Source organism: Pavona decussata, unplaced genomic scaffold, assembly GCF_977016875.1.
Source record: "Pavona decussata unplaced genomic scaffold, jaPavDecu1.1 SCAFFOLD_85, whole genome shotgun sequence".
Taxonomy (NCBI): Eukaryota; Metazoa; Cnidaria; class Anthozoa; order Scleractinia; family Agariciidae; genus Pavona; species Pavona decussata.
This window is the reverse complement of record NW_028145503.1, coordinates 1,089,572-1,102,214: the sequence shown is the minus strand read 5'-3', so window position 1 is coordinate 1,102,214 and position 12,643 is coordinate 1,089,572. Positions and strand designations below refer to the sequence as shown.

The window sequence follows — 12,643 nt, the reverse complement described above, 5'->3', positions numbered from 1 at the left end:
AAAAAAAACGCTAATACAGCAACTCAGCCTTTAATTTTTTATCCATCAGAACGGCGGGTGACCCACCTCATACGGTCTGATGTAACATAAAAAAAAACGCTAATACAGCAACTCAGCTTTAATTTTTTATCCATCACAACGGCGGGTGACCCACCTCATACGGTCTGATGTAACATAAAAAACGCTAACACAGAAACTCAGCCTCTAATTTTTTATCCATCAGATTGGCGGGTGACCCACTTCACACGGTCTGATGTAACATAAAAAAAAAAACGCTAATGCAGCAAACGGCGTTTTTGGAATGAGGATAGGAGGTCGTTTATCCGGGTGAGTTTGTCCTGGGGCAGGCGGGCCTCCATGCGTACGCTGTCTCGGACAATTCCCATGAATTCAATTACCTGGGAGGGTCCTATGGTTTTAGACGCCACCACAGGGGCCTTAAGTGACATGAAAACCCGTAGTAGGGTACTAAAGCTAGAAAGGCAGGACAGTTTTGACTGTTCCGCAATAAAAAAGTCATCTAGGATATGAATAACATGCTGGAGACCATAGTTGTTTTTGAGTATCCATTCAAGCCCGTCGGAAAGTTGATTAAAGAGGAATGGTGCACTGCAGAGACCAAAGGGAAGGAACATATCGACGTAGTACTGGGATTGCCAGAAGATACCCAGCAAGCTCCAGTCGTTTGGATGAATTGGTATCAAGCGAAAAGCCGATTTGAGGTCGGTCTTGGCCATGAAGGCACCCCTCCCCAGGGACTGAAGGATACTGATGGCGTCGTCGACCCGGACATAACTCAGGGAAAAGGGATCCTTCGGAATATAGTCGTTAATGCTGGTCCCTTGAAGATGGGAGAGGTAGTAGATTGTGCGCCATTCATTTGAGTGCTTTTTGGGGACCACACCCACAGGGTGGCATTGAAAGTTAGGCAGGGGCGGTGAGGGGTAGGGGCCCATAACCCTGCCAAGGGTAACCTCTTTACGCAAATTCGAGGTAACTACATCAGGGTGCTGGGCAGCAGAGATTAGATTAGGGGAAACCCGGTGTGCACGAGGGCCAGAATAACCAATGTGTGCGCCCTCCCTAAGCATGCTAAGTAGACTAGAAACAAAAGTTTTATCAGGGTGATTAGCTAATTCTAACTCTAAGCGGTAAATGTCAATGGGTGAGGATACTTGTGGCGGCACATGGCCCCGTAGCTGCTCTACTTTACTTTTTTCCACGCTCACTGGATGAAGAGGATTTGGAGGCACCGGGGCTAGTGGACGACTGCTGTTGACAGGCTGGGGCAGCGTGGCTACTGGAATAGCAGCGGCGACACACGTGCGGGTAGTTGCAGTTGCGGCGGCAACAGCCGGAGGACTTGTTAAAGTCAAAGCAGACAGTCAGGGTTCGGCGAGGTTTTCTGTTGGGGTCAGCAGAAGGACAGTCATCTTGAATGTGGTATGGACTCGAGCAAACACTGCAATGGGGTTTGGCAAGTCCACAGTTCTAGGTCTACCTTGTCCCAGCTAGTGGTCAAATCATAGGCCGCGCGGCGACAGAACTGTTGGTCGTATGAAAGCCACGCCATACCTTTAAATTTAGTCACGGCCCGACTAATAATTTGCTGGTACTTTATGAGTTCAAGGGCTCTTCGCGGGTAGGCTGTCACAAGCACTAGCATGTAGGTCGTGAAGGCATCAAGCCATTTCTGGAAAGTATCTATGACGGGTTTCCGCTTCCAAACCATAGTTACCGGGGAGCTCAGGGAGCCTAGGGCCGAGTCGTCTAACCGTAACTGAAGCTCGGGGGTCTGGGACTGATATAAATTGTCCGGCAACAACAACGCAAGATCAATGTACTCACCTCGGAGTATTTTGTCCTCCAAATGGCGGTCCACTGGCCTTGTCAGGCCCAAAGGCGAAGCCATGCCAGGAGCACGGGAACGTTGGTCGAGTGGAGGCGAAACGTGGCCATTTTCAGGCGCGCGGAAGGCCACCAAAGCGTTGCTCACGGACTCAGTGACGATCACTTCGATGGTGGTTCGCTGTGCCGGACTGAAGGACTGTTGTGCAGGAGTAACCGGTTCTTCTGGGTCGTCCTGCCCGAGCATATCTTCAATCGAACAGGATGAGACGTTTTCCGATAGGGCGCTGTCTCCTTGTTCTGGGACGTGTTCAGGAGTCTCTACGCTCGGTTCTGGACGGACGGGAATTTGCCCGGCGCTCCGGCGATTTGCAGCAAGGCGAGGCGCTCTTCGCTGGCGAGATTTTCCTGCCGTTCCCCGCGCTGTTAGATTTCGAGTACGGACAGAGCCGGTGGTCCCCGACAGGGCTGTCTTGATACGGGCGAGGAGCTGCCCTTTGGAGCCAGATATTGGGAGGTTCATGGCTTGAAGGCGAAGCTGCAGGACCTCGCTTGAAAGGACTGAAAGATATTCGCGTTGGGCGGATGGGCGATTGGTGGTCGAAGCAACGCGAGGAAGAACCATGGTAAAAAACGTTTGACAAATTGACAGCAAATAGTGAGTACACTGTACAACAGAACTGCAAATTGAACCTTGAACAGTTTGTTTGGGCTTTTATAGCTAGACAGTGTCTGCTTACTTAGCCAGTAGTTTAAGTTGTACTATACAGCAGCTTGGCTTTACACGTGTACTTAACAAGTTATGAATGAGGCCTTAATACTTTCGGCCAATGCAAATAAATGTTAGAATAAGCTAAGGACAAGAAAGCCATAATGTTGTGAGCTAAGCTACAAACAAACTATTGATTTTGCTGACCTTGGAAGCATGACTACACAGTAGCTCCATTGAAAACAACCCGCCATGAATGGCTCACTGAGAACGAGTAACGCACGCGAGTCACGTTCCATTAACAATATTTTACTGATCTGTCCGTAAAATCTAATTTTGGTTGACATTATCAATAAACAGACTTCAACACACCTCATGGTCACGATCTTAGTACGTGATCTTGTCCTAACATCGCTACGTCATAATATCTTGTTTCGGGCTTATCATGTTCCCGGTGTTGAAAATTCCCGGGCAGACTAAATTTCTCGTTTACAGATTGTATAGATTTCAGGAAAGCTTTCCCAGATGCCGACCCAGAGCCAACTGATGTGCCCAAGACCCTTCTCCCGCAGAAGTGGTCGATACGTTAAAAGAATTACTACATTCCTCATTGTTGGAGCAGTCTCGCAAACAATACTCACGTGCTTGGGTTGTCTTTACTGAATTCTATACCCGCTATCAGAGTGCCAATTTACATTTGCCTGTTTCGACCGCGTGTATCGCATTATTCATTTCCTTTTTATGTGCCAGGGGCCTAGCTCCTGCTACCATAAACTCGTGCCTATCAGCAATAGCATATGTACATAAGATCAAAGGCCTCTACGACCCGACCAAAGCATTTTTAGTTGAAAAGCTTCTTGTGGCCTTAGGCCGCTGCGGTCAAGCAGATGTTCGTATGCCCATTTTGCGTCCATTATTGTATGCCTTAGTTATACCTTTGCAGCATACCAGTCCATCTGCCTATCGTAGATCTCTGTTCGGGGCAATGTTCATGACAGCATTTTACGGTTTCTTCAGAATAGGTGAATTATCTTGCAAAAGTAAAAGCAAGTTGACACCATTGTGCAATTTGATCAAGTGCCCTTTTTGAAACAATCTTATTGAGTGCCGGCTGTCAAGATTGTGATCTCTAAGTTTAAACACAACACGAATAATCGGCCGTTTGTCATAACCATAGAAAGCGAATCTTCAGAAACATTTTGCCCCGTGCAGACCTTACTCGACTACCATAAACTTAGGGGTTTCCATAAAGGCCCCTTGTTCACGTGTGCAGCTGGTGGGGCAATCTCGACAAAAAATTTTAACATTGAGCTCGGTCGTGCTTTGAAATTTTGCGGCCTTGATTGTTCTCGCTACAAGAGCCATAGCTTTCGCATTGGTGCAGTGTGCCGTGCGTCTGAGAAAGGTTTTTCGGATTCGCAAATACGTGCCCTAGGTAGATGGCATTCGGACGCTTTTAGAACTTACATTCGTCCGCCCTCAGTCAAAGCTAACTTATTGTTTTTTTTACGTTTACAAGACACTGGTCAAGCCGTGATTTAATCTCCGTTGTATAGGTCAATCACGAGCTGTTATACAGTCAGATGCTTTTTAATACGGCTATTTAAACATCCGTTATGGGCGCAGTATATTTTGTCTTCATCTTCTCGTTAGCATTAACGGGCCACGGTGGATTCTCTGATGCGTGGGTCAGTCAGGGGCTGCCATACTGAGAGGGTTTTTCACTGTGGACTCTTTTCGCTATCACTTTCTGTGTACTTTCCCAATCTGTTCCCATGTACTACTTTATCAATGTGTTATCTGTCACACATCGGAGCTACGGTCCTGGCAAGGATTGATATGTTATTTAGCCTCCGTTTTCAATGTCAGTGCAGTTCGCGTTCGGTACATGACTAGGTCAGACAAGGGCTGCTGGTCACGACCGTACCTTACAGGTCTTTCTTATATCCTCGTTGTTTTCAGCTCTAATATTCCTCGGGGTTCTTAGTTCCGGATCTTGGTGGGGAGGTCACACGCTGTGTGCCTTGTGGTGCTTATTTCTTCCACACCTTTGGCGAAGAGACATTTAATTACTTATTTTTTTCCATGTCACGTCACGCTTTGATTGGTTTGTTAAGCGTGGTGTGATCTTTTACTGTTATTTTAATAAATACGTCACAATAGTGGCCCATTTTATCCAACCATATGAGTACATTGTCTCTTCGTAAAACTAGTGCGACCCGGAGCCAATTACCCCTCGACTACCTAAGTTTGTGAGATTACTAAATCCCCAATGTATAATTTTCGGAAAGGTATCGTTATGTAAAAACAAAAATCATGTCCCAAACATAATTACATTTTTGCATCGGGATACCTGTTGTTATCAAGCACTGGCTGCGTGAACTAGGAACACGTGATCGAGGATTTCTTTATAGTATTTTGCGCAAATAGGAGCGCCCCTTTTTAGCTCTACACCATCGTGTGGCAAGCTATCTGTTCAAATTTTACCACTTACCTCCCCCTTCGCCAGCCAGTGTTTAGTTCTCTCTCGCAAGGCGCTCATTTCTTCCCCACCTTTTCCGAAGAGACATTTAATTACTTAATTTTTTCCATGTCACATCACGGTCTGATTAGTTTTTTAAGCGTGGCGTGACTTTTTACTGTTATATTAATAAATACGTCACAATAGTGGCCAATTTTATCCAACTGTCGTCGCAAACGCGTTAACTCGTACACAAACCAAACATTTAATAACCAAAGCAAGTACGAAAGGTAAGGTAACTGAAAAATAACAAAATAACAGACGTAAATAAATTAACAATGAAAATGACAATGACAATGCGAATAGAAAACGACAAGCGAAATAAGCGACGATTACTTACAGACGAATGTGACGACAAGAAAAACACTTAGAACTTGGAACTTGACTTAAAGGCTAGACTTAAAACGAAACTGAACTTAACTAGAACTAGAACGACTTACGCAATATGAGCAGAAAACAACAAAACTAACAAGTAACCTGTATATATAGCATTATGCAAAATAAAACTAGCGAGTACGAAAACAGCCTAAGAAAACAAAGAAGGCTTATGAACGGGAAACCAAGTACAAAGGGCAACGGAGTGAAAAAACTAATAAACGAGGAACAAAAGACAAGAACGCTAATGACCTATAGAAATACGTAACGCCGACATACAAAACAACAAAAATCTAAATTTTTGCGCCTACATTCCGGCCCCTAAATGGAAAGGCGGAAACTTTGCGTTTCATATATGTGAAACATTATAAGGCGCATGGAACTAATAGCTAAACTAACACTTAAGAATTAAGAGTGCCTGACTGTAACTTTCGAGAATCGCTGGCCAAGCTTGAAAAATCGAAACTCCTGATAATTTGCCTGAAGTTTACTTTTGGGGAACTATCTTCGAAAATATTATTTGAATGTTCTGGAAATTTTTAGTTTTCGAGAATTTTGGAGAAAACGAAATAACGGGTTTTGCCTCATTAATTATGCAAAAATCTCACTCAAAATTAGCCAAGTTCAATACGCTTGTGTTGAAACAGCACGTCAAGTATAAGTTTGGAGCGTGGAGCGTGGAGTACTAAAATGGCCAAAATATGGCGCACAAACACTGGCAAGAGATCAAGGAGACAAGGTAAGCAATTCTTGTTCAATTTATGTCCTTTATTTTCGACTCCAAAACACGTTCGTAAATTCCCATACAAACCGTAACGATTTACGCCATTGCGTAACACTCATAATGACATCAAAATATAAAGGTCAAACAAAGGTCATAGAGCTTCGGCTACCTGTGATGTATGCACTAGACATTGCGTGTATACAGTGTCATTGAGATACCCGTGTTTCTGTTGTTGACATTCGACAAAGATAAATGCATCTCCTACAGCCAATGTGGACTGTAGGTAGGTTATTATTTTGTCAAACGGAAATTGGCACACAGGTTTTTTGAAGCGTGTATCCGTGCATGTGTGATATTTCATACCAGTAATTACGTTAAAATATGGCGTGCCAGCTGACATTGTTTTTCAGTCACTTGCGAAGGTACAGTATCAAACAACACGAATTGAGAGCTTTTTTGACTGACCCAATTCTGGGTGATCATTATTTGGAAGGCCACTGAAGAAGGTTGGACTAGCTATTTGAAAAAGCATGCATTCCAGTAAACAAACTTGATTTAATTAAAAATATTCACTTTGACCGACCCTGTGTCCAACTTTCGCATCTCATTTGACAAGCATGTATCTTTTAAACGTTATTCAAGTGTCATGTGAACGTTTTACTTTTATCAAAACCACTCATATGCCAGTAAATAAAGGTCTTTTTTTCTAGTTGTTGTAATTGGCAATTTCGCAGCACAAGTTGGTTTGTGGGCATTATATTCTAAGACTTATCGACAGCTACTGACGTGACGCAGATAACGCAATAGCGAGTATCACTTTGGCACTATTAATTTAAAGGTTAAGATTCGACAATAATTGGTTAAAATCGAATTATTAAACGTTGTTTTGACTCCTTTTATGTGGGGTGTTTCGGTCAAATGGTCTCTTAACGAAACCTTCCCAATCAGATTCCTTTGCAGAAAGATTTATTGGAAGATTTGCATTATGCAAATTTCCCACCAGAATTTGACGAATATTTTCTTTTCCGATCACGCATTTTTTTCCAGACCTTTTCTAACACCTTATTAAAACAAGAAAGAGAAACAGACAAATGCAATGTGGGGTAAAATAACCATTTGAAGATAGCCTGGGTCAATGTTTTCACCGAGTCGCCACAACATAGCATTTTCTCAACAGCTGCGAATTATGCAAATTTGTTAACGAAGCCTCGCTAACTTTGGTTTTCGTCAGCGCGTGCATTGATTGCCCAGATTTTTTATTTCGTATTATTAAAGACGAAGACCCAAGCTTTATCACAATGTTCCTCTCGAGTCGATACCTGACATACCAAGATGCATTTTAAACCTTCAAACTTACTCAATTTTCGCCTCATCGCGAAGTCCTCAAAATGTCACTTTTTCAAAGAGCCATAAAACCCTCCAAAGTTCTACAAAAGTTTACATAGGTCCCATTGATAGAAAGTAGGTGAGTTATGCTCTTATTCAAAACCGACCTCGCTTTCTAGCGTTGCGTGCTGTTTCAACACAAGCGTATTGAACTTGGCTAATTTTGAGTGAGATTTTTGCATAATTAATGAGGCAAAACCCGTTATCTCGTTTTCTCCAAAATTCTCGAAAACTAAAAATTTCCAGAACATTCAAATAATATTTTCGAAGATAGTTCCCCAAAAGTAAACTTCAGGCAAATTATCAGGAGTTTCGATTTTTCAAGCTTGGCCAGCGATTCTCGAAAGTTACAGTCAGGCACTCTTAAATGTCTCTTTAAATCTCTAAGACTGGGAAAAAATGTCATATACGCGGTAAATTAGGAAAAGACTTGACTTCTATTAAATTAAAGTGTTTCTTTTGAATGTTCACAAGATTCCAAAAGGCATAGCTTGGACACGGGTCGAAGTAAAGTTGAATTCTTCGTCCGAACTTTCACACGACAGACCAACTGTTGCTTGTCGGGAAAAACTTCTGTGATACGACCAATCGGCCACATATTCCTGGGTGTAGATTCATCAACGACGATAACGATATCCCCAATTGCAAAATTTCTCTCAGCTTTGAACCACTTCTGTCGTTGTTGTAGCAGAGGCAGATATTCTTTTTTCCAACGTTTCCAAAAAACGTCCGCCAAATATTGTACCTGTCGCCATCTTCTTCTTGATAGGGTGTCTTTTTTCTCAAAAATACCAGGAGGAAGAGGCGTGTCTTGACGAAGAAGAAGCAAATGATTTGGTGTAAGAGGTTCCAAATCTCTTGGATCATTTGAGACTGTCGTTAAAGGTCTTCCATTGATGATACTTTCTGCTTCACACATCAAGGTCTGGAGGGTTTCATCATCGAGGTTCTGTTCCTTCACTAAGCCGCCAACAATCTTTCGGGTCGATCTTATTAGCCTTTCCCACACGCCACCATGATGAGAGGCCGATGGCGGATTGAAGATCCACGTAATTCCTTTCTGGAGAAGACTTTGGTGGATCACAGTCTGGTTCCAGCTTTCGATCATAACACGGAGCTCCTTTTCGCCTCCAACGAAGTTTGTACTATTGTCAGAGCAAATTTCTTTCACTTGACGTCTTCGCGCGATAAAACGCCTCAGAGCAAGAATAAAAGAATCAGTGTCCAATGAGTAGGATATTTCCAAGTGAACAACTCGTAGTGCTAAGCAGGTGAAAATCACTCCATAGCGCTTCACTTGGCTCCTCTTTTGGCGTACAGGAAACGGGCCAAAATAGTCTACTCCTACGCAAGTGAAGGGAGGCTAGGAGGATAGTACGCTTCTAACAACGGAATTTGCGCGGATTAACCAGAACTTTTCACGCAATAGGGCTAAGACGTATTCTCTTCCGGAATGACCACTTTTCTCATGAAAATGGAAAACAAGGAGACGAGCGAGATGAGAATCCCTCGGGATAATGATCTGATGCTTCGAATCCTCAGACAGGGTGGCTATCCTCAGTCGTCCGCCAACACGGAGGAGGCCCTGGATCATTATTGGATCTAACTTAACGAGCGCACTTAATTTCTTGACCGACTTTCCTTTCTTTAAGGCTGCTATTTCTTCAGCAAAAGCGATTTTCTGGTTAAACTTGATGATCTCTTGTTCTGCAATCTCCAACTCTGGAAGTGTGAGCGATTCGCACGTGGACTTTCCAGGAAAACCATAGGGGTCTTGTCTGGCTTCTCCTTTTCTCTAAAGGAATCTTCTTTGGCAGCGAAGACATAGAGCGATAAACTGTAGCAGTCTAAACCAAGACGAGAACCGCTCAACGATAAAAGCAAGGCTCGCGTAGGCTTCGCTGACTTGGACAGCAAAGGAAGACGACTCGCGTTTAACTTCGGGATCATCCTCTGACAATATCTTCAGTATTTCGGGGATGTGCCATCCAATCGGACTCCGGTCTTAAGAGGAAGACCGGCCCCTTTATCCAACGGTCATTCTGAACAAAAGGCTCTGCAGTGACTCCTCTTGGCGCGTCATCAGCAGGATTAGACTTGGTATCTATGTACCTCCACTGTAAAGGACTGGAATCTTCTCTGATAACGGAGACACGGTTGGCGACATAAGTATGGAAACGCTTCGATTTTTTTTCGATGTAGCGTATCACAGTCATGCTATCCGTCCAGAAAGTGATTGTGTCAATGGGCATTTCCAATTCTTTCTTCAACATTTTGTTCAAGGGAATCGATACTGTAGCAGCTGCTAACTCCAATCTGGGGATAGTCGTCTGTTTCAGAGGAGCGGGACGGGATTTCCCGATGAGAAAAGAACAATGAATTCGACCATCCGAATTGGTGAGGCGAAGATACGAAACCGCTCCATACGCAGACTGAGAGGCATCGCAAAAGTGATGAGTTTGGCTGCTAGTAATTCTTCCAAAGTCAGGGGGCTTGACATGTCTGTGGACTGAGAATTTGGAAAGCTTCGGTAACCCATGCAGCCAGGAACGCCATCGAGACGAGTAATCGTCAGGAATCTCATCGTCTCAAGCAAGGCCCTTTCTACACAAATCTTGGAGAAGTAGTTTGGCGGGTAAGATGAAAGGTACAGCCATTCCTAAAGGATCATATATCGAACTGACGATAGATAGTATTCCACGCCTTGTACATGGTCGCTCCTTAACGTTGACCTTGAAGCCAAACTTGTCGTTCTCTACGCTCCATGATACGCCTAAGTCTCTCTCGGTGGGAAGAGCATCTTCGGCTAGGTCCAACTCTTTGACATCTTTGGCCCTGTCGTGAATTGGAATTGACTCTAAGACTTTCCGGTCGTTATTAACCAATTTCGTAAAACAGAAGCCTCCTCTCAACATAAGCTTTGGTAAGTCATCCACGTGCTTAATCGCTGCACTACTTGAAGGTAAAGATTTAAGGCAGTCGTCAACGTAGAAATTTCTCAAAACGGTATTGACAACATCGGAGGGAAATTCATGCTTGAGATCTTCAGCGTTCTTGCGAATTGCGAAGTTCGCACAACTAGGAGACGAGACAGCACCAAACAAATGTGCCGTCATTCTGTACTCTGTTAATTCTTAATTTAAGTCACCAGAGGGCTACCACAGGAAACGACGAAGATCGCGAGCAGCTACAGGGACGCGCACTTGATGAAACATAGATTGAATGTCTCCCATCACTGCAACTTGATCCTGGCGGAAACGAATCAGCACCCCCAGAAGGTTATTGGTTAAGTCTGGAACTTGGAAAAGCTCACTGTTTAGGGAAGTCTCACGGAACTGAGCAGAGCAATCAAAAACAACTCTTAATTTCTCCGATTTCTTGTGATGATATACGCCATGGTGCGGTATATACCAAACCTTGCCGTCCGCTCTTCTGAGGTCAGCGAGGGGAACTTTCTCAGCGAAGCCTTCTTTAATCACTCCTTCAAGAGAGGTAACATAGTCTTCTCGGAACTTTCCATTCCCCAAAAGCTTGCGTTTCAAATGAAGAATCGTGCGTTTTGCCTGAACTCTATTCTCCGGCATCTTCAGGGACGGATTCTTCAAGGGAAGCGAAATCTGATAATGACCATCTTCGCACTGCATGGCTGAATCTTTAACGACGTTCATGAATTTCAGATAATCTCTGGATAAGCCAACGTCGTCAGCAAAGTCAGCACAGGCAATACACATAGGATGAGCTTCCATGGCTTTCACAAAGAAACACGAGGGGACATTCTTCAACTTTCGTCCGGTAGGGCCGTTAATAACCCAGCCGAGGTCCACTCTTGTCGCGTACGGACCTCTATTAGCAGCAGGGATAACTTCTCTGGGCCGAAGGGCTTCAGGAACATTGGCGCCGATCAACAGGTCCACTTGGGAGTCTAATTCTGTAAGCTCGACGTATCCCCGTAAATGTGGCCACCGTTCAACGTCTTCTTATTTAGGGATTTCATCTTTTGAAACTGGCATAACTGGCCTGGCTAGCGTCTCATGCAGAGGAATGACAACGTTCTCATCTAGGTCAGAAATTTGCAAATCCTTAACAATAAAGCTGTCTACTTCTTCACTTCTTCCCATGGTTGTCAATTTGAGTTTCGTTTTCTTGCCACCTATTCCCAGACGTTCCAGAAGGCTGAACACGCAGAAGGTAAAATTGGAACCAATATCCAAGAGCACATACGTTACAATGGCACAAGGACTTCCTTTAACTTTAATCTTCACGGGGACAATAGGCAAGTCCGTTATGGAACCCTCCAAAGACGTTAGGCCACAGAAGTGCGGGGTACTTCTCTCCTCGGAGTTGCCTTGGCTTGTGCTATCCTGAGATCAAGTCTCACTTCTCCCAACAGGTGCATCACTAGGAGATTCTGGTTTGGACCGTGATTGTCTCTCTCCAAATTACTCTACGTGCATAACTGTGGCATGTGGTCCACCGCAGTGGTGACAAGGTTTCCTCTTTTGACATCCTCTGGATTGATGACCAACTCTTAAGCAAGCGAAGCACAGCCTCTTTTTCATAACGAAATCAAAACGATCTTGATTGGATGCCTTCGCGAAATCAGAACAATCAGACAGATGGTGGGAGGCACGACAGAAGAGACAACCTTTGGCAGTTTCAGCTAAAGCAAACTTGCTACCGGTTGACGAAGATACGGGACGTACTTGACTGTCAGGATTCTTTTCAAAAATGGTAGCGAGACTTAGTTTCTTCGAACCAGGCTTGTCATTTCTGGGCTTTAACCTCTTCTCTTTGTTAACGGAGGCTTCCTTCTCCATGCAGGGTAACTTGCCGAATATGGGATTGCCTAAGGATCGCGACTTCTGCTCAACAAAATTTGAAATGTCTTCAATACAGATCTCTCGCTGATCCACATTCAGAATCCGGTCAGCGGTTTCGCGCCATTTAGCTTGCAATCTGGGTGGGAGTCTGTTGATGATCTTCCGCATGTTATCTGGACTTTCTATCTTGTTAGAGTAAACAATGGATCTGAGAGTGTTCGTACAGCTCGACAATAAGATAGAGAAACCTTCCAGTGATT

At 44.0% G+C, this 12,643-nt stretch overlaps 1 protein-coding gene and 2 pseudogenes across 2 annotated transcripts in view; 2 read left to right on the top strand and 1 right to left on the bottom strand.

The window, feature by feature from the left end:
- Positions 1 to 12,643, top strand: part of LOC146475165 (uncharacterized) — a 143,059-nt pseudogene that overhangs the window by 52,176 nt on the left and 78,240 nt on the right. The gene's annotated exons all lie outside the window — the stretch shown is intronic.
- The window catches only part of LOC146475164 (tetratricopeptide repeat protein 28-like), a 128,236-nt gene that overhangs the window by 37,353 nt on the left and 78,240 nt on the right, over positions 1 to 12,643 (top strand). The gene's annotated exons all lie outside the window — the stretch shown is intronic.
- On the bottom strand, positions 1,137 to 2,908 carry LOC146475174 (uncharacterized; annotated as a pseudogene).